At 44.4% G+C, this 23,166-nt stretch overlaps 1 long non-coding RNA gene across 1 annotated transcript in view; it reads right to left on the bottom strand.

Moving 5' to 3' along the window:
- The window catches only part of LOC140186197 (uncharacterized), a 28,708-nt gene extending 6,663 nt beyond the window's left edge, over positions 1-22,045 (bottom strand). The window contains exons 1-3 of the long non-coding RNA XR_011882808.1: positions 21,721-22,045; positions 21,481-21,515; positions 12,425-12,610 (exon numbers count right to left, since the gene is read on the bottom strand). This is a non-coding gene — a long non-coding RNA (uncharacterized lncRNA). The remainder of the gene's footprint in view (positions 1-12,424; positions 12,611-21,480; positions 21,516-21,720) is intronic.
- Between the last annotated feature and the right edge of the window lie 1,121 nt (positions 22,046-23,166).

The following is a 23,166-nucleotide window of genomic DNA, read 5'->3' as shown; positions in this document are numbered from 1 at the left end:
GAAAGGGATCAGAAGTGGAAAGGGTAGGCAATTTCAAGTTCCTGGGTGTCAACATTTCTGAAGATCTATCCTGGCCCTAGTTACAAAGAAGGCAGGACAGCGGCTATATTTCTTGAGGAGTTTGAGGAGATTATGCGCCTCAGCAAAGAAACTCGCAAATTTCCACAGGTGTCCTGCAGACAGCATTCTAACTGACTGCATCACTGTCTGGTATATGGGGCAGGGAGCACTGCACAGGATCAAAATAAGCGGCAGAAAGTCATAAACTCAGTCGGCTCCTTCACTTGTCTCTGCAGCATCCAGGACATCTTCAAGGAGGGATGCCTCAAAAAGACGCCATCTATCATTCAGGACCTCCCATCACCCAAGACATAACCTCTTCTCACTGTTACTATAAGGAAGGAGCTACAGGAGCCTGAAGGCACACACTCAACTATTCAGGAACAACTTCTTCCCCTCTACCATCAGGTTTCTGAATAGACATTGAAACCATGAACACTACCTCACTACTCTTTTCCCTCTTTTTGCACTACTTACTTAATTTAACTTTTTTTAAATATATAAACTTCTTACTGTAAATTATCATTTTTATTATATACTGCTGCTGCTTAACAACAAATTTCATGACATGTGCAGGTGATATTAAACCTGATTCCGATTCTAACTTTGGACAAGTGTCACAGCTGGAGTCTTTCTTGGATGCAGCCGATGACCATGGCTTCGACTCTGCCTCGTCGTGCCCTTCCTTCTCCTCGGAGTGTTGCAGAACCACCTTTCTGGCCATTGGGTCTCCCTGTAGCTCTCATCCGCCCAGTCCGCCGGAGCCGACGTCACATGCGAGGACAGGCATGTCCCTAACTCCTGGGGTATGAGGCCTGCCGGTTACCCTCACCTGGTTTAGCCCGCCCATCCAGGTCGTGTACTGGGGGGGGGGGGGAGTGGGGGGGGTGGTTGGCCGCTGTTGCAGGTAAATAGCTAGTCGGAGGCACAGGTGAGAGCTGAGTGTTCGGTAGGGACCAAAGGTGGGTGAGCTGCCCCAGACTGGGCACAACAATGCCCGTTCATCACAGATGCTACCCCTCCCTGGACACCCCAAGCACCCTGGCAAAGTAGTCAGTGGAATATTAATCAATTATATCTTTTACGATCCCCTCGACTGTTCTTCCATCTTCTATTCTTTGTCCCAGCACAGAACCGTGCAACTAGATAGAAAGATAGATAGATATAATTTATTGATCCCGAGGGAAATTGAGTTTCGTTACAGCTGCACCAACCAAGAATAGAGCATAAATATAGCAATACAAAACCCACAAACAATCAAACAACAACATGCAAACTATGCCAGATGGAAATAAGTCCAGGACCAGCCTATTGGCTCAGGGTGTCTGACCCTCCAAAGTTCAAAGGAGCTGCAAAGTTCGATGGCCACAGGCAGGAACAACGTCCCATGGCGCCCAGTGTTGTATCTCAGTGGAATATGGCTGGAATCCAACAGCAAAAAGTTCAATATCCGGTCTACAAACACGTTCCTCGATCGTAATATGACCAGGATCGCACCATCCGTTGCTAACCAGAACAGCACGCCCCCAACTCCTTTACGCTTACCGCTCTCAGTGCACTTCCGGTCAGCCCGAACAGTCTGGAAGCCCTCCATGGAAAAGTTTTGGTCAGGTATGTCCTCGTGCAGCCCCTTTTCAGTAAAACACATAACACTGCACTCCTGAAATGCTCTCTGACTCCTGGCAACTGCAGCAAATGCTACCTCTGCTCTCTTATCAGGCCCCCTCTCGCCATCTGGGGTCCTGAATAGTCTTTCTAGGTGAAGTACTGATTCACTTGCACTTCCTCCAGGCAAGTGTATAGTCTTCCATGCACACAATGTGGTCTCTTCCGTTGTGGAGGAGCCAAATACAAGCTGACAAGTGCCATGCAGTGGATGCACTAGCCAGGCGCCATCTTGTTCTCCATGGTCTTTCCAGTTATAACCTACTACCTCATCCTTTGCAACTATTTCTTATTCATCCCCCAAAGCCTTTACAAACTTCCCCTCCCCACTACTATCACCCCCACTGCTCCTACCCTTGTGCCTTTCTCCTATAAAATCACCAAAACCTGCAATATGATTAAGGCACCTTGCCATGCAATTTGACACATTGCTCAGATGCAGTCACTTTCTGTATTGTGCAGGTTAGCTTCTAATGTTCTATGGTAGCTGAACAATGGATTTGAACCCCTTCCGGTTATAGTAAATCTCCGAGTTTTCATGTGATGTCCCCATGGAATTCTGTGCACTCAATAATAGCCATATTCCAGTGAAAGTTCTTGCAAATCTGCAAGTTTATTCTGCCTGTTGCTCTTTAACAAGGATAACTTTCTCCATTTGGCCCATCAAGTCTGCTCTGCCATTTCATCATGGCTGATCCATTTTCCCTCCCAATCTCCTGCCTTCTCCCCACATCCCTTCATGCCCTGACTAATCAAGAATCTATCAACCTCTGCCCTAAATATACTTAATGACCCAGCCTCCACAGCCACCTGTGGCAACAAATTCCACAGATTCACCATTCTCTGGCTAAAGAAACTCCCCCTCATCTTTATTCTAAAAGGACGCCTCTCATTTCTGAGGCTATGTCCCCTGGTCTTAGACTCCCCCACCATAGGAAATATCCCCTCTACAACCACCGTGGCGAGGCCTTTCAACATTCTTCTGAATTCCAGTGAGTACAGGCACTGAGCCATCAAATGCTCCTCATATGACAAGCCTTTCAATCCCAGAGTTATTTTCGCAAACCTCCTTTGAACCCTCTCTAGTGCCAACACATCCTTTCTTAGATACCTCCAACTCCAATGATGAAAGAGTAGGAAACATCAAAGTTATTGGCCATCATTACTTGACATGAGCCCTGCCCTGCATTTAGATTTTGTGACTAGGATGATCTAACTGAATGAGGAGTTCTTCATTCATGGTTTCTTACAGGGTTTAAATGGGAGAATAACTTTCTAAAGATTCCAGACGACAGAAGCTTCTCTTGCCAGCCCTTCGCCCTTTTCAGTGTGTTGTCTTGCTGTAGTAATTTCTACTCATTCTCCCAACTGTGCTGCATTTCCAGACAAAAAGACATGCACAGGAGCACAGACCAATAATTTGTCATTACTTCCTGGAACATCACTCTCCCTGCAATTAACTAATTTTTGGAATTAACTTAAGAAATAACTGGAAGCACCAAGCTTGTTGACAAGACATGCTCAAAGGTAACTATATCCAATCAAAATGTCAACAAAGACTGATGTGTTCCTACTTTGCATAATCCAAAAAGTGATAACGTCATGGGCACTAGCAGGTAACCCAATATTATAGCCAACACAAATGATGCTGCAAATGTGTCCATGCACATCAGACGCATATTAGAAGCAGCATTCAACTCGAAAAATGTGCTGCTTGGGTGGTTGATGGTTGGGTTGAGTTTTCTCTGATCTTGGCAATCCATTGGCAAATGTTCCATCCCCATATGAGAAGCACTGTTAATTTGTGGCATGTTGAATGATAAGTATATAAGGCCAAGCATTCGGAGGACACACCACAAATTAACAGCGCACTGATGATGTCTCCTCGTATAATGACGAAATGCTTGCAACTGGATAGCCGAGATCGGAGAACAACTAAACCCAAACATATTAGAAGCATATGAGTTGCTGTAATTTCCAAGCAATGGGCAGTATACACTTGGATTGAGCAGATTAAGTCAATGTTCTACACCACTGCAATAATGTGGTTTTCCGGGATATGTCCTGGCATAATTATATCCATCCACTGCCCAGAATGATAATTGAGCACATCATTACTATAGTGAAGGACTTTTTTTTTGTTTGAATTGAACTTTGGTTCACTTTCAAGCATTATGATTGCATGCTTTGAAGTTCAAATGTCCATAGTAAATTTATTACCAAAGTACATATTTGTCACTGTATACAAACTTGAGATACACTTTCTTGCGGGTATGCTGAATAAGTTCGATAACCATAATAGAATCAATGAACAATGGCAGCAGCTGGCCACACGACCAGTGTGCAAAAGACACCAGACTGTGCAAGTACAAAGAGAATAAATAAATAAATAAATATCAAGAACATCTGATGAAGATTCCTTGAAAGAGAGTCCATAGGTTGTGGGAACATTTCCGTGATGGGCATGTGAAGTTATCCCCTTTGGTTCAAGAGCCTGATAGTTGACAGGAAATAGTTATTCCTGAACCTGGTGGTATCTTGCAAAACAAGGCTTCATCATGAAGTCTAGGTCGGAATAAAGAAATGTTTTCATTTATCTTAAATTTAGTCTAGCCAGCACCAGTCCTTTTTAATAATTACATGTGAATCATGTCCATTTATTCTACCGAGCTCTGACGCTGCAACGAAAGTACTTCCGAAGTTTCATGACAGCAATAGGGGAGTTGTCACATGAGCAGCACGGCCCTGCTTCCTTTCTATTCCATACACAGACAAGGCAGAAGATCCAGTGAAAGAGTTCAGAATGAGAGCCTCCTGATAGATCTTCGCACCACCTACGCTCACTCTTACCATTCCTGATACTGTCTGATTATATACAAGAGACCCAACATTGCTCGTGCTAGAAATTACACTCGAGTCGGTACTTATCTGTCAGGTGGCAGAAAGTGCATTTGCCCTGCCTTCGATTGAAAAGGGTAGGTTCAATTCTTTGGCTTATACTTGGGCTTATTGGCATGAAACATGTTAATTTCTTGTTACAAAATTTCACATACAAACAAATAAGATGTGTTTGTTAAAACACTATGTTTAAAGTAACACACACAAAATGCCGGTGGAACTCAGCAGGCCAGGCAGCATCTATGGAAAAGAGTACAGTCGATGTTTTGAAAGTCCACCAGAAGAAGGATCTCCCAGTGGCCACTCATTTTAATTCCACTTCCCATTCCTATTCATATGTCCTACACTGTCATGATGAGGCCGCACTCTGGTTGGAGGAGCAATACCTTATGTTCTGTCTGGAGGTAGTCTCCAACTTGATGGCATAAACATCGATTTCTTGAACTTCCAGTAATGCCCCCCTTCACCATTCCCCATCCCCTTTTCCCTCTCTCAACTTTATCTTTTTGCCCATCCATCGCCTCCTCCTGTTGCTCCTCCCCCTTTTTCTTTCTTTCATGGCCTTCTGTCCTCTCCTATTCTATTCCCCCTTCTCCAGCCTGTAACTCTTTCATCAAACAACTTTCCAGCTCTTTACTTCACCCCTCCCCCTCCCATTTCAACTATCACCTTGTGTTTCACCCTCCCCTCCCCTCACCTTTTAACTCTACTCCTCATCTTTTTTTTCTCCAGTCCTGCCGAGGGGTCTCGGCCTGAAACGTCTCCTGTACTCTTTTCCATAGATGCTGCTTGGCCTGCTGAGTTCCTCCAGCATTTTGTGTGTGTTGCTAGGATTTCCAGCATCTGCAAATTGTCATGTTTAAAGTAATTTTTAAAAGTACCACTTTCTTTGCGTGCAGGGAATGTGGTATGATTTCACTCAAAAGTTGTGCAACTAATGCTGTTCTGCCCTGGTTCAAGAGTTTCCCAGTTTTCTCAAGCTAGACAGATAGATAACCACTGTCTTGGCGCAGTTGTATTTACCAACGTATTACAGTATGAAAGGAGCTGCTGTAAAAAGACAGTACTTCTCAGCATTCTAACGAAAGACTGAATTCCTTCAACTTCGAACAAGCGCTTCTAATTACTAAATGAAATGTACAAACAATATAAAATGGCTGCCCTGATTGCCTAACAACGCGGTAACAAGTAATCAGCAACAGCTGTGAACCCACAGTAAGCAGTGACATCCAGAAATTAGAAATGAAATAACAATCCAAATCAAGAAAGGCATAATAAATGCCATTCCATGAGTACATGTGAACTGAAATCTCAATAGACACGATGATTATGATTTTAAGTATAGATAGATTAAAATATTGATAGACTTCAAATGGTATGCAGATTTACCTAATGCATCATAAAATCTACGAATGTCTATTTTGAGAGTGCGAGAGGGAGAAGGGGAGGTGAGAAGGAGAGACTGGGGGTGCGAGAGAGAGAGAGGTCGTGAGAGGGAGAGAGAGGGGCATGACAGAGAGAGAAGGGGCACTGGAGATGGAGATGGAGATGGGGGGCACGAGGGCATGAGAGAGAGAGAGAGAGAGAGGTGCACGAGAAAGAGGGGCCGTGAGTGAGAGAGAGGGCATGAGAGAGAGAGGGAGAGAGAGTGAGAGAGGGAGAGACAGTGAGAGAGTGAGAGAGAGTGAGAGCGAGAGAGCGAGTGAGAGCGAGAGCGAGAATGAGAGCGAAAGCGAGAGCGTGAGAGTGAGAGTGAGAGAGACAGAGCAGGAGAGAGAGTGAGAGAGAGAGTGAGAGACAGCGAGAGGGTGAGACAGTGAGAGCAAGAGACAGAGCGAGAGAGAGTGAGAGCGAGTGAGAGAGATAGAGAGCGAGAGATAGAGGGCAACAAAGACAAACAAGGTAAGCAAGATTAAAAAAAGTAGCAATCCTAGAAAAGATGAGAAGGCATACAATAAATTTCTGGATTAGGTGTTACAGAGTTTATTGGAAACTTAGCAATACTGGAAGCACTTCTCTTTGGATTTTTATCAAGTTCAAAGGATAAAGAGACCTTGTCTATCTGAATGCAGTCTCACACACACATATTCAAAGATCCAGTTAAGAAAGTTTTGACAAGTGCTCTCTTATACCAATTTTACTGTTTGACTATTATTTTCACAAATTGTCATTATTACAAACCAAATGCAGGTAGTTGTGTTGTTAATCCTGTGTTTGGCCAATAAACTTTTAAACTGTGATCTCTTATTATCATATAGTATACATAGGTATATGCTTTTAATTCTGTGTCCAACTCAGGCACCCCAGAGAGAAAAACTTGGAAATAACTCAGACACAAGCAACAGCTCCAGGGTTCAGTAGCCTGGAGCTAAACTAAGTTCCCAGAAGAGCTGGTATTTTCATCTCCCCAACCTGAATGAAACCATTATGGAACCTTCATTAATATTTCTGAAAAGTTGCACTGATATCCCTGCTCTCCATTTCCTGTTGAAACTCAAACACGTCTCAAACACAGAAGACTTTTTAAACATCACATATTTATTTCCCAATAAAGGGCGCACCTATTAGCAGAGAGTTTGTGCTCCAACCATCATTGAGTTCTGTGCAGCCATCACAAACTTCACAAATATTATACCTAGTTTCTATCCCTTGAAAAATTTGACTTCATATTTAATTTTTTTAAGTTATAGAATAAATTATGCTTTATGACTGGGGAAAGAATTACTAATGAGAAATTTCAAGCTCAACCAAGGAAGGGGTGGCATGGTAGTGTAGTGGTTAGCACAACGCTTTACAGTACCGGCGACCCAGGTTCAATTCCCACCGCTGCCTAGAAGGAGTTTGTATGTTCTCCTCGTGACCACGTGGGGTTCCTCCTAACGCTCCAGTTTCCTCCCACAGTCCAGAGATGTACTGGTTGCTAGGTTAATTGGTCATTGCAAAAATTGTCCTGTGATTAGGCTAGGAACAAATTACCAAAAGTTGCAACAATAATAAATAAATAAAAGAGGAGTGGTGAGAAAGCCTTCATGGGTTCATGGGGCATTGAAAAATCTGATGGCAGAGGGAAAGTAGCTGTTCCTAAAATGTTGAGTGTGTGTCTTCAGGCTCCTGTACTTCTACCCTGCTGATAGAAATTAAATTGAATTTATTTAAATCTTGCGTCTGTCCCACAGTGTGAAGGAGAAAAAATATTTGCGTTATGACTCTGTTGCAATGTACAGACATGTGAATTTACAAGTCTAATGGCTTGTAGAAAGAAGCTGTCCTGTAGCCTGTTGGTCCTGGCTTTTAATGTTGCGATACTGTTTGCCAGATGGAAGCAGCTGAAATAGTTTATGGTTGGGGTGACTGGTGTCCCCAATGATCTTCCAGGCCTTCTTTCTGCACCTGCTGCTGTAAATGTCCTCAATGGAGGGACGTTCACATCCACAGATGCGCTGGTCAGTCTGTACCTCTCTCTGCAGTGCCCAGCGATCAAGGTTGGTGCTGTTCCCGTACCAGGCAGTGATACAGCCAGTCAGGATGAGAAAATGAGAAGAGGGCACGGTGAGAGTCGTTAATGACAGCTCCTTAAGATACTGACTTTTGAAGATGTCATCATTGGTGGAGAGACTTGTGCCCATAATAAGTTGGCTGAGTTTACAACACACTGAAACCTCTTTCTATCCTATGCACAGACGCATCTATACCAGGCGAAGAAGCATCCAATCAGAATGCTCTGTACAGAACATCAGTTTGCTAGGGTTATTGGTGACACACCAAATCTCCCCAAGCTCTTAATGAAGTATAGCTGCTGACATGAGTGCATCTGTATGGTGGACCCAAGATCGATCCTCTGAGATACTGACTCCCAGGAACGTGAAACTGCTCACCCTTTCCACCACTGACCCTCGATGAAGATCATCTACATTCTCCTGACTTTCCCTTCCTGAAGTTCATAGTCAGTTCCTCACCGAGTGTGAGTTTGTTGTTGCACATAATTCCAGAGATGAGAACCAGAATATTCCTTACCAAAGGGGAAACGTTGGAGGTCCTTCACAAACTGCATGAGAACTGTTAGCTATATTACTCTGCTTACAAACTGTATGAGAACTATTAACTATATCACCCTGTTTGCAGGATCGATAGAACAGCTAGGCAGTTACACTTAACCTTTATGGTGCTGGATTATTTCAAATAACCGCAGGTGATCTCCCTTGTAACAAGAAGGATGATGAATGCAGAGTGCATGTGGCAAGTATAGTTGTGGGGAGATTCATCTAATTTATCACGCAGTGGAAAGAGTCAGTTGCCTATCTGTACTTCGAAATACGCGATTTCCCGATTTCCCAACATTCTCCCCCCGCCCCCCATTGGCTTCCAGGCCTGCTCCTCGGGGGGGGGGGTGGGTGGAAAGATGGTTGAGGTCCTGTTTGTTGCTTCTGCCTCTCAACTTCATCTGCACCAGGACTGAATACATTACCTAAAGCATGGTGCCCAAAGGCTGTACCTTCGATTACATGGGATAGCCAATATAAGAAATATTCATATTATTCTCTCAGAGAAAGGATTTCAAGGCCATGTATGCAAGTAAGAGAGGGACATGTGGCACATTGCCTTCAACATGATTGAACATAGAAGTTAGTAGTGTAGATCCTCGTCTTAGACAGCAAGGAGTACTCTGGTACCAAAGGAAAAGAGGAGAGCCCAGTGAATCTGCCCGACAGAGAAATTCTCATATTTCTTGACTTCAGAGAGATTCCTCAGTTTTTGTAACACACATAAAAGTTGCTGGTGAACACAGCAGGCCAGGCAGCATCTATAGGAAGAGGTACAGTCGACGTTTCGGGGCGAGACCCTTCGTCAGGACTAACTGAAGGATGAGTGAGTAAGGGATTTGAAAATGGGAAGGGGAGGGGGAGATCCAAAATGATAGGGGAAGACAGGATGGGGAGGGATGGAGCCAAGAGCTGGACAGGTGATAGGCAAAAGGGATAAGAAAGGATCATGGGACAGGAGGCCCAGGGAGAAAGAAAAGGGGGAGGGGGGGAAAGCCTAGAGGATGGGCAAGGGGTATAGTGAGAGGGACAGAGGTCAGTTTTTGTGCCAACTTTGTCCATGTAGCATTAAAAACTTTTCTTTCCCTCCCCCTACCTCCCATTTCTCTCACAATTTTTACTGAGACTCCCTAAAGGAAGCTCGGAGATCGATGCACTGAATAAATTAGTTCAAGATTCAAGATTGTTTATTGTCATTTGTCAGGTCGCAAGTGTAAAGAAAACAAAGTGATTGTAACCCTAAAAAAATAAAGAACACAATAAAAACACAATAAATATAAATTCTTCTATATATAAGATTAGCCTCTATACATAATCTGAATTTATGTATGCAATGCGACACTAGGTACAAGAGTGTCTGTACATAAGGTGACTGACAAGAAATGATAAAATAGTGGTGGTGAGGTGGATTAATGGGTGGAGGTGTTGATCAGCGGATAGCTTGGCAGGGGCGTGGGGAGAGTAACTGTTTTTAAGTGTGGTGGTCTCGGTGTAGATACTACATTGCCTTCAGGTTCAAGTTTAATTGTCATTCAACCATAGGCATGTACACAGCTAGACAAAACTACATTCCTCTGAGACCAAGGTGCAAGACACAATACATACTGTCACACACAACACAAATAGTTACAAAAAATATCAGCACAAAATAATCTGCAGATGCTGGATCAAAGCAACACTCACAACACACTGGAGGAACTCAGCAGGTCGGGCAGCATCTGTGGAAACGATGAGTCGACGTTTCAGGCCGGAACCCTTCGTCAGGACTGTAGAGGGAAGGGACAGAGGCCCTGTAAACAAGGCGGGGGGAGGGTGGGAAGGAGAAGGCTGGTAGGTTACAGGTGAGAAACCAGTAAGGGGAAAGACAAAGGGGTGGAGGAGGGGAAGCAGGGAGGTGATAGGCAGGAAAGGTGAAGAAAGAATAGGGGAAAACACAATGGGTAGTAGAAGGAGGTGGAACCATGAGGGAGGTGATAGGCAGCTGGGGGAGGGGGCAGAGTGAAATAGGGATAGAGGAAGGGAGGGAGAGTTAATAGCTCATCAGTTAATAACTCATCAAAGGTGATTGATAAGTTCATGGCCTAAGGTAGAAGGAGATGAGTTATTAACTTCAAACTTTCTGCATAATAACTCAAAGAGTTGACCAGCATGTGCATGTAATGAGAGCTATATAACTCATTGACGACAATATACATTGACGACTACATTGGTGCTGCTTCCTGCACCCATGCTGAGCTCGTCAATTTCATCGACTTTACTTCAAACTTCCACCCAGCCACCAAATTCACTTGCTCTATCTCAGACACTTCTCTCCCCATTCTCGATGTCTCGGTCTCCATCTCTGGAGACAGACTGTCCACTGACATCTCCTACAAGCCCACTGACTCTCATAACTACCTCGACTATACCTCTTCCCACCCCACTAGATGCAAAAATGCTATTCCCTATTCCCAGTTCCTCCTTCTCAGCTGCATCTGCTCTGAGGATGAGGCTTTTCATTCCAGGACATCTCAAATGTCCTCTTTCTTTAAGGATTGTGGTTTCCCTTCTGCTGTCATCAATGATGCCCTCACCCGCATCTCCTCCATTTCCCGCACTTCGGCCCTCACTCCATCCTCCCGCAACTACAACAGGGACAGAATTCCCCTTGTCCTCACTTACCACCCCACCACCCTCCGGATCCAGCACATTATCCTCTGCAACTTCCACCACCTTCAACAGGACCCCACCACTAAGCACATCTTTCCCTCTCCACTTTCCACAGGGATCAGTCCCTCCGCGACTCCCTTACCTGCACGTCCCTCCCCACTGATCTCCCACCCAGCACATATCCCTGTAAGCATAAGTGCTACACCTGTCCCTACACCTCATCTCTTGCAACCATTCAGGGTCCCAAACAGTCCTTCCAGGTGAGACAACACTTCACTTGTGAGCCTGTTGGGGTCATCTTTTGCATCTGGTGCTCCCGGTGCGGCCTCCTCTACATCGGTGAAACCTGACGCAGATTGGGGGACCGCTTCGTCGAGCACCTCCGCTCCGTCCGCCACAACAGACAGGATCTCCCGGTAGCCACCCACTTCAACTCTGCTTCCCACTCCCATTCAGATATGTCCATACATGGCCTCCTCTACTGCCAGGATGAGGCTAAACTCAGATTGGAGGAGCAACACCTCATATACCGTCTAGGTAGACTCCAGCTCCTTGATATGAACATAGAATTCTCCAACTTCCGGTAATTCCCTCCCCCTTCCTTCCCCTATCCCAGTTTCACTCTTCCCCCTCCCTCAGCTGCCTATCACCTCCCTTATGGTTCCACCTCCTTCTACTACTCATTGTGCTTTCCCCCATTCCTTCTTCACCTTTCCTGACTATCCCCTCCTTGCTTCTTTCCCCACCCCTTTATCTTTCCCCTTACTGGTTTTTCACCTGGAACCTACCAGCCTTCTCCTTCCCACCCTCCCCCACCTTCTTTATAGGGCCTCTGCCCCTTCCCTCTTCAGTCCTGACGAAGGGCTCCGGCCCGAAACGTCGACTGATCGTTTCCTGAGTTCCTCCAGCGTGTTGTGAATGTTGCTTTGACCCCAGCATCTGCAGAATATTTTGTGTTTACAAACAATGAGTTTTCCTGTTTTAGGAACGCTCCCCTTTGGTGGGATTTAACCCCCTTTCACCCCCCCCCACCCTTCTCTCTTGTTGCTAAAGACGCCACTGGGTCTTCAATGTCCACTTTTTGGAGAACAGATGGGATCATATATACTTACAGCGCCATCTGTAAGGTGTTCATAAATCCTACGTGAAAGCGTGGGTTTCCTCCGGGTGCTCCAGTTTCGTCCCACAGTCCAAAGGCGTACTGCTTCGCCATTCCTATGGTTATGCTAGTGTTGAACAGCTGGGTTGCTGGGCAGTGTGGCTTATTGGGCCGGAAGAGCCTGTTCCACGCTGTATCTCTGAATAAAATAAAATAAAAAATAAAAATAAACATTTTAACGTCCTATCCTAAGTAAGGAATCTCTGACTCACTTAGTACGACACCAGGGTGTCAAACTGGGTTTTGTTCCACTTGCACCTATGAGTATTTTTGCCTCCCTAAGGAGACACTTCTAATGATAATTATTCCTCACATTTCTTGGCCATTATTGGTTGGTAATATAAGGTATTTTGTCTTGCAGATATTGAGCTTAAGGCCCAACATCTCACATACTTCCTCTATCCCCTCCCCCAGCTGCGTCATGGTTCCACCTCCTTCTTCTACCACTCATTGTTTTCAGGGCTATGATGTCAGTGCTTCCCCTCCCCCACCCCTTTGTCTTTCAAATTACTGGTCTTTCAACTGACACTACAGCATTCTCCAAATCCTTCCCCATCTTTCATTCTTCAGTCCTGACGAAGGGTTCCAGCCCGAAACGTCAGCTCATCGTTTCTAACTGATGCTGTCCGACCTGCTGAGTTCATCCAGCGTACTGAAAGTGTAGCAATATAACTCATTTCCTTCTACCTTAGGCCACAAACTTATCAATCACCCCTGCTGTGGACACTTTCTGGAGGTCCAAGATCCATATGCTCCACGACCGCTGGACTAAGTGTGTAAATGTAGGAGGGGACTATGTTGAAAAATAAATGTGCTAGGTTTTCTAAAATTGACTCCTTTTACCTTAGGCCACGAACTTATCAATCACCCCTCAATTTCCAAAAACTACAATGCTTTTACATAATTACGTTGCTTACTTTTATTACAGTTTACTTACAACATAGCATCTCGCTACAAGCATTAAAGTTCAAAATTCAAAGTAGGTTTATTATCGATGTATAAATTATACAAACCTTGAGATTTGTCTGCTTACAGACAAATTGGTCTTTGATCACTCATACCAACAATAAGAGAAAGACAACTCAGATTTCTAGGACATATCATGCGGAAAGATGAACTAGAAAATCTCATACTCTCTGGAAAGATTGAGGGGAGCAAACCTAGAGGAAGACCTCAGCTAATGTACATCAAAAGCATAGCCAGGTGGCTACACATCGAGGAAATGGAAGCCATCCAAAAAACGAAGGATAGATCTATATGGAAAACCATGGTCACCAAAGTCCGCATGGGATATGGTACCTCGACAGAGACAGACAGACAGACAGACAGGCAGCCACAAAGCAAGAAACCAAATAGAACCCATTAAAACAAAAGAAGACTTATCCTTGCAAGTGGAACCTGCACCTGCACCTACTCTTCCCTCACTACCGTTCCAGGTTGGGGTCGTATACTGTGACTGGTGCTACCGATGAGGCCTCCTGTATATCGGTGAGACCCAACGTAGATTGGGAGATCACTTTGCCGAGCACCTACGCTCCGTCTGCTAGAAAAAGAGGGATCTCCCAGTGGCCACTCATTTTAATTCCGCTTCCTATTCTGATATGTCCATCCATGGCCTCCTCTACTGTCGTGATGAGACCACATTTAGGTTGGACGAGCAATACCTTATATTCCATTTGGGTAGCCTCCAACCGGATGGCATGAACATCGATTTCGGGAACTTAAAGTAATGCCCCCCCCCCCCCCCTTCACCATTCCCCATACTCTTTTCTCTCTCTCATCTTATCTCCTTGTCTGACAATCGCCTCCCTCTGGCGCTCCTCCCCCTTTTCTTTCTTCCATAGCTTTTTGTCCTCTCTTGTTAGATTCCCACTTCTCTAGGCCTGTATCTCTTTCACTAATCAACTTCCCAGCTCTTTACTTTACCCCTCCTCCTCCTGGTTTCACCATCACCTCGTGCATCTCCCTCCCCTCCCCTGACATCTTAACTCTGACTCCTCATTTTTTCCAGTCCTGCTGAAGGGTCTCAACCCGAAATGTCGACTGTAGTCTTTTCCATTGATGCTGCCTGGCCTGCTGAGTTCCTCCAGCATTTTGTGTGTGTTACACATATAATAACTTGTTTTGATTCATATGATGTACGTAGAGTGATCTGGAGAATGCGAAAGTGAATCCATATGCATAATAAATCTGTTTTTGTATTCATAATAAATAAAATAGTGCCCTATCATAATTACCCTAAGAATTAGGGTAAATAGTTAAGTAGTGATGATTGACGGATATGTGATAACTACAAAGCAGAAAACAAGATTCTGAAATTATTTGTTAACAATAATTGCCTCAGAATTGTAGAATTCTGAACAGGCAATTGCAAGGTATTCAACTAATCGGGTAATGTAAAGAGATTTAGGAGTTAATTCAGATAAGTTTCCTCAGGAAATAATGTCTGACATTTTAGCTAGGGGAGAGAATAGTCATCCCATGGGAACCATGTGCTTAAGGGCACTTATTTTTCAGTTTAATAAAAAAGTTCAACTAAATGCAATTTAGGAAAATCAAATAATCCACGTCAGCTAAAGCATCACAATTATATTGGGAGCTTTTGATTTAAAAGACTAGGTGAAAAGTACAAAGGTGGTATTGACAATAAATCTGAAAGGTTTAGATTTGTCCTGGAAATTTGCTTTGGCAAGAGCAATGCATCAAAACATACGGATAAATCACTGTGGATAACTATCAGCAGCAGGGTAATTTGCTGATGAAGAGGATTTGATTTTAGACCCACTGATCTGCCAGAATAGATTAATCAGAAACGTGTGCAGTACTGTCCAAGATGGGACACTTTGGCAACTGAGCCCTGGCTCATCCACACTATTGCCTTTAAAACAGAACTACGTCAGTGCCATTAATAGATTGGTTCAAACAACAGTGGTTAGAACATTATACAGAACTGAAAACTGCAACTTCAATGATCACAACAGTGGTCTTAATGTAAATCAAATTATTTTTAATGTTCGCTTTGCAGCCTCAGTTCTGTGCAAATAAACTGACTTAGTGTCTTGGCTTCACAAATGTGCATATATTGTAAAACACATGTTCTTTTTACGAAGAGGGGCCTCGGCCAGACATTAAGAAGACTTTAAAAGGATGAAGTTAATCGGAAAGCAGCAATTAAAAATTAACCAGTCTTTGGTTGTAAATAATTAAATATGCAAGAAAGGGGAAAAGTTGAAGAAGGTGAAGATGTGTCTGTGTATTTCTGGGGAAGGGATAAATTAGGTTAAATGATCATGCAAAGAGGATTTCATTTTGCAAGGAAGCCTAAAGAGAGATTAGAACAAATGAGATATTTATTTTTTTTAATTTAGAGATACAGCACGGTAACAAGCTCTTCTGGGCCAACGAGCCTGTGGTGCCCAATTTCACCCATGTGACTAAAGGCATCCGTTAGTCTTGCGGGCCCATGGATCTGCGCCTGGAAAGTCTTCACTCTCCAGGGCGCAGGCCTGGGCAAGGTTGTATGGAAGACCAGCAGTTGCCCATGCTGCAAGTCTCCCCTCTCCACGACACCAATGTTGTCCAAGGGAAGGGCATTAGGACCCATAGAGCTTGGCAGCAGTGTCGTCGCAGAGCAATGTGTGATTAAGTGCCTTGCTCAAGGACACAACACGTTGCCTCGGCTGGGACTCGAACTCACGACCTACAGGTCACCAGTCCAATGCCTTAACCACTTGGCCACGTGCCCACACCATGTGACTAATTAACCTACTAACCAGTAGGTCTTTGGAATGTGGAGGGAAACCCAAGCACCTCGAGGAGGCGCACCTGGAGAACGTACAAACTCCTGACAGATGGCGACAGGAATTGAACCCCGGTTGCAGGTGCTGTGAAGCAATCGCTAAACTCTACGCTACCGTGCAGAAACATCAGTGAAGCAAAACTAGATCTCATCTGTCGCCGGACCAGCTTCGTCTTGTTTTACGCAGGGAATCATAGCTCAGTAAAAAATCTAAAGTGCTTAACAGGATGCCTGTAAGGAATTTGTACATTCTCCCCGTGGTGCTCCAGCTTCCTCCCACAGTCCATAGACATACCGGTTGATAGGTTAATTGGTCATTGTAAATTGTCCCCTGATTAGCTTATTCTGTGCTGCATCTCAATAAATAAATAAGGATATAAATGTAATCAAAATGAGTACATTACATAACATTATTCTGATTCATTAAAGAATAAAGGAATTTTAATTCCTAGTGAGCTGGTGAGATAACTGTCTACTTGGTCCAATGGGAGTGCAGATTCATTTTAACACATCCAGGCTACTTTTAAATAGAGCTGGAAAATTTCTTCCACCTGATAGCAACAGAGACAGTTCAAGTTGGTACAATGATCTTGAAGTAAGAAAATAGGGTGCCTAGGATTGTCCGGATAACGATAGGAAATGGAGGATGGCAGAAGTGTAGATCTTCCAACTTAAAACAAAAGCATTTTTCACCTTAATCACTGAATGTCCTCCCTACTTGATTTGTTTCCAGGAGACAACCCTTTTTCCCAACCCTCCTCCCTACCCCTGTTCCATCTGTCTATCATCACTCCCTTATTTGTAGGAGGCAGGAGAACGGCAGACTATGTTGGTTCTTGTTACAGCAATCCTGTCTGTCCTAACTTCTTGTATTTATCCCCATGATCCTGCAACTTCAAAGCTTCCTCTATTTACCTACACTAAATCAGTCTTCATCTTGTACACGCCCATCAAATCTCCTCTCTTCCTGATTTGCTCCAAAGAGACAACCCTCCTTCCCAACCGGCCTCCCCCACCCCATCTGCTTCCATCTGTCCATCACCACTCCCTTATCTGGTTCCACTTATCACTTCCAGTCTCTGTCCCTACCTTCCCATTCCCTTCCCCCATCTGGCAGCATCAACCAATTATCCCAACTCCACCTGGTTCTACCTTTCATCTGCTAAGCCCCTGCCTCTCTCCTCCTCTTTGCCTCTTTTCACTGACAATCTCCTTAAGCCCTGACACAGGGTTACAGACCGAATCACGAAAATCCCCTTGCCTGGACAGATGTTACTTGACCCATTGAGTTCCTCCAGCAATTTGTTTTTCTTTGCTCAGTTCTGGCATGGACAATATTTTGAGTCACAACCTTAGCTTTAGGGTCCAAACTTACATTTAAAAAAAATCTGTAACATCTTCTTTAGAACCTTCAATCTATCCTGATGTTGGATGACCAGGGATTGCTACAATTCTTTTGTTGAGGCCTAATTTCATTGCTTTTGAATTCCCCATCTCTATTTATGGACCTTCATTCATTAACTTCACTATCAATAAACCCTGCTGCCTTCAGGAGTTTATACAACTCAAAGAAACACACGCAAAACACTGGAGGAACTCAGAGGGTCAGGCAGCATCTATAGAAATTGAATGTGGAAGCCATAGAAAGGGTGCAGAGGAGATTTACAAGGATGTTGCCTGGATTGGGGAGCATGACTTATAAAAACAGGTTGAGTGAACTTGGCCTTTTCTCCTTGAAGCAACGGAGAATGAGAGGTGACCTGATAGAGGTGTGTAAGATGATGAGAGGCATTGATCGTGTAGATAGTCAGAGGCTTTTTCCCAGGGCTGAAATTGCTAACACAAGAGGACACAGGTTTAAGCTGCTGGGGAGTAGGTACAGAGGAGATGTTAGGGGTAAGTTTTTTTACCCAGAGAGTGGTGAATGCGTGGAGTGGGTTGCCAGCAACAGTGGTGGAGGTGGATATGATAGGGTCTTTTAAGAGACTTTTGGATAGGTACATGGAGCATAGAAAAATAGAGGGCTATGGGTAAGTCTAGTAATTTCTAAGGTAGGGACATGTTCGGCACAACTTTGTGGGCCGAAGGGCCTGTATTGTGCTGTAGGTTTTCTATGTTTCTATATTAAATTAATAGATGTCAATGTTTTAAGCTGAGACCCTTCTTCAGGACTAAGAAGGAAGGGGGAAGATGCCAGAATATCACAGAGGGGGAGCAGTGGGGGAGGGTTTCACTGAACATCCCTCGACTCAGTCTTTCTTTAACAACCAGCAAGTCTTTCAAAAACTGTGTCACTTGGAGTATATCAGATCTCCAACTTCATTTGATTAAAACATAGCACTTTACATGTTTATGTATCAGCTCCTTTTCCTTCCAATCATGTCTTCATTGTCCCATTAAGCATACAGTTAAACCTTCTGTCTGGTACAAATTTGGAAATTGTACCTGGTATATCCTCGTTCAAGTCATTAATCTACAGTAGAAAAGTAACACAACGCACACAAAATGCTGGAGGAACTCAGCAGGCCAGGCAGCATCTATGGAAAAAAGTACAGTCGACATTTCGGGCTGAAACCCTTTGGCAGGACTGGAGAAAAAGAGCTGAGTAGTGGATACAAAGTGAGGCAGGGGAGGGGGGGAGAGAACCACCGGGTGATAGGTGAAACCTGGAGGGGCAGGGATGAAGTAAAGAGCTGGGAAGTTGATTGGTGAGATGAGGTGAGAGAGGGAAAAGGGGAAGGGAAGTGGAGAGGAGTGTTGGGGGGCATTACCAGAAGTTTAAGAAATCAGTGTTCATGCCTTCAGATGGGAGGCTGCCCATACGGAATATAAGGTGTTGCTCCTCCAACCTAAGTGTGGCCTCAACACAACAGAGGAGGAGGCCATGAATGGACATATCGGAATGGAATTGGGAAGGGGAATTAAAATGGGTGTCCACTGGGATGGTGGGACACTCGGTGAAGTGGTCTCCCGATCCATGCTGGGTCTCACTGATGTACAGGAAGCCACACCGGGAGCACCGAACACAGTAAATATCCCAAGCAGACTCACAAGTGAAGTGTAACCTCACCTGGAAGGACTGTTTAGGACCCCGGATGGTAGTGAGGGAGGAGGTGTAGGGGCAGGTGTAACACTTGTCCGCTTACAAGGATAAGTGTCAGGAGGGAGATCAGAGGGGAGGGACAAATGATGGCATGAACATTGATTTCTCAAACTTCCAGTAATGACCCCCAAGCCTCCCCACTTCTCCATTCCCCATCCCCTTTTCTCTCTCTCACCTCATCTCACCAATCAACTTCCCAGCTCTTTACTTCATCCCTCCCCCTCCAGGTTTCACCTATCACCTCGTGGTTCTCTCTCACCTCCTCTCACCTTTTAAATCTACTCTTCAACTTTTTTTCTCTCCTGTCCTACCGAAGGATCTCCGCCTGAAACGTTGACTATACTTTTTTCTATAGATGCTGCCAGGCCTGCTGAGTTCCTCCAGCATTTTGTGTGTGTTGCTCAGAATTCTAGCACCTGCAGATTTTCTCTTGTCTGTGGTTAGAAAGGTAGTTGGTCAGTACGGCCTGCAAAATACCACTGTCCAGTATCCAGCATGAAAAACTAACAATTCACCTCTTTTTCCATTTCAATACTGGGACTCATGGATTCTGATGAAATGATTCGAACCTTAAATATTAATTGTTTCTTTCTGCACTGATCGTTTCCTGAATTGTGTTTTTTTAATCTCAGGCTTCTGGTATGTGCAGCTTTTGATCCTTACATTCCATGAGCCTACTTTCTACTACTTCCCTGCGAGATAACTTTTGTTATGATCTTTACATTCCATGAGCTAACTTTTCGTAACTCATCTTTATCTTCTGCAAAGCTAAAAATCAAGAAGGTGTTCTGCAAAGCAGACTACAAAGTGGCTAGCAAAGCTTCCTAGCTGTAAAACTGCCATTGATACAATAAAAAACCATCATTTGACTATTGTGATTCTACCTCTCACTACATCTGATTAAGATTCCTCTTATAAGAATATTTTCTTGTAAGGTAATTATTGGTACAGATGTAAAGTGGGGAGATTAAAACTTTTGCTAATATTAAAGGGAAGAAATTTATTTTTTGTACATGAAACAACTGAAACACTTGAAGTCTTCACTCAATGCAATATTAATCCCTCTGTCACTATTTTAATTCATACTGACATTGTTGTCAACTACTTCCAAGTACTGCTCAATGCCCTGAGGATTAAATGCCTTCTTCAGGGATTGTTTAGAGGTTTCTCTAATCACGCTAGCAGTAAATTCAACTTAGAATATGCTTCACAAAAGCAGTAACTTACAAAATCGTATTGTAACGTTATTGATACAAGTAAAAAGAGTGACGACTCCCACAAAAAGATCTTAAAATTGCTGCCGGGGAAAAGTTGTCTATTTCTGAGTGTCCTTCCCCGGAATGACTATCTCTTCAAGTATGTAAACATCCCATACCATTTGATATTTCATAATTTGACACGCATCATATTCTTCTACAATTAGATCTGTTGGTAGTCCATCATGTCCAACAATGACAGGAAACTTGTGTGGGAGAGTTTATAAGTGGAAAGGCTGTTGCACTGAGGCAGTTCCATCTTCTTGACCTCGGAGATCTGGAACCAGTGCTGCAAACAAGTGTCACAAATTAGGGTCTTCCTTGGTTGCAGTGGACGACCCATAAAGTCTTCCGTGCCTTGTCATGCCGTTTGCTCTCCATGGAATGTTGCCTTCCTGGTAGTTGGATCTCATTCGCCCAGTCCACCAGAGCTGACTTCACATGCCAAGACAGGCATATCCTTATCTCACCGGGGAATGAGACCGCCAACTACCCTCACCTGGTTTAGCCCACCTGTCGAAGTGGCGTAGCAGGATGTAGCTGCTGTCACATGCAAACAGCTACTTGGAGCCAGAGGTGAGAGCTGAGTGCCCGGTGGGGACCAAAGGTGAATGAGCTTCCCTGGAATGGACAAGACAGGCCCCTTCACCAGAGGTGCTACTCCACCCTGGACACCCCATACACCCCACAATTAGATCACACTATCACAAATACCATTAGGATGTTAACTAGAAAGTGCATATATTGAATAACACCTTCTACTCAAATTCCACATTTATGGACTGGGTCAACAATGAACAGGGAGAGATCTACCAGTGATTTGTTCCCCCTTATCATCTCTGACTTCTCACCTGAGATGCAGGGAGTGTAGTGTACAACTTCCAGTCTGTGGACAAACACATTTATAAAATGTTAGTTAAAGAACTTTCCAACTCAACATGAAAAAACATGCAATTTCAGCTTATCCCCAATAATCAACATTGCCTGGAATCACGTGGGTGCAAAGTAATTTTGAAATGAGTCAAGTATCTACACACTCATTGCCTAGTCACTGATTACAGAGGCTCTAACATCATACTACAAAAACTTACCAATATTTGTAGATATTTTTAATTGGCTGTGCACCACTTCTTCACACTCTTTTCTAGCAAAACGTTCCAACCTCTACAGAAGTCAGAGTCATAAAGATGTACATTGTGGAAATGGACTTCACAGCCCATCACATCCATGCAGACCTTCTTGACTATTTAAACTAATCCCATTTTCCATGATACCCCCTGTACCGTATAGCATACATTATAATAAGGGACTACTTTATGTTTTAGTAACATGTCATTGCATGTGCTATTAGGCACGTATTGATCTGTATGTGAGTGCCAAGTTCGGATTCTGCCAGTAAAGAACCATGAAACTTAGCTCCCCTCTCCCACATTTTTATTAATAACACAGTTGTGTAAACAGGCCACATACACAACAACACACATCAAAGTTGCTGGTGAACGCAGCAGGCCAGGCAGCATCTCTAGGAAGAGGTGCAGTCAACGTTTCAGGCCGAGCCCTTCGTCAGGACTAACTGAAGGAAGAGTGAGTAAGGGATTTGAAAGTTGGAGGGGGAGGGGGAGATCCAAAATGATAGGAGAAGACAGGAGGGAGAGGGATGGAGCCAAGAGCTGGACAGGTGATAGGCAAAAGGGGATACGAGAGGATCATGGGACAGGAGGTCCGGGAAGAAAGACAGGGGGGGGGACCCAGAGGATGGGCAAGAGGTATATTCAGAGGGACAGAGGGAGAAAAAGGAGAGTGAGAGAAAGAATGTGTGCATAAAAATGAGTAACAGATGGGGTAGTCCTTCCAGGTGAGGCAACACTTCACCTGTGAGTCGACTGGGGTGATATACTGCATCCGGTGCTCCCGATGTGGCCTTTTATATATTGGCGAGACCCGACGCAGACTGGGAGACCGCTTTGCTGAACATCTACGCTCTGTCCGCCAGAGAAAGCAGGTTCTCCCAGTGGCCACACATTTTAATTCCACATCCCATTCCCATTCTGACATGTCCATCCACGGCCTCCTCTACTGTAAGGATGAAGCCACACTCAGGTTGGAGGAACAACACCTTATATTCCGTCTGGGTAGCCTCCAACCTGATGGCATGAACATCGACTTCTCTAACTTCCGCTAAGGCCCCACTTCCCCCTCGTACCCCATCTGTTACTCATTTTTATGCACACATTCTTTCTCTCACTCTCCTTTTTCTCCCTCTGTCCCTCTGAATATACCTCTTGCCCATCCTCTGGGTCCCCCCCCCCCTTGTCTTTCTTCCTGGACCTCCTGTCCCATGACCCTCTCGTATCCCCTTTTGCCTATCACCTGTCCAGCTCTTGGCTCTATCCCTCCCCCTCCTGTGTTCTCCTATCATTTTGGATCTCCCCCTCCCCCTCCAACTTTCAAATCCCTTACTCACTCTTCCTTCAGTTAGTCCTGATGAAGGGTCTCGGCCTGAAACGTCGACTGCACCTCTTCCTAGAGATGCTGCC

The sequence above is a fragment of the Mobula birostris genome, chromosome 22, assembly GCF_030028105.1.
Source record: "Mobula birostris isolate sMobBir1 chromosome 22, sMobBir1.hap1, whole genome shotgun sequence".
Lineage (NCBI taxonomy): Eukaryota > Metazoa > Chordata > Chondrichthyes > Myliobatiformes > Myliobatidae > Mobula > Mobula birostris.
Note: the sequence above shows the minus strand (reverse complement) of the source record. Positions and strands in the feature narration are given on the sequence as shown.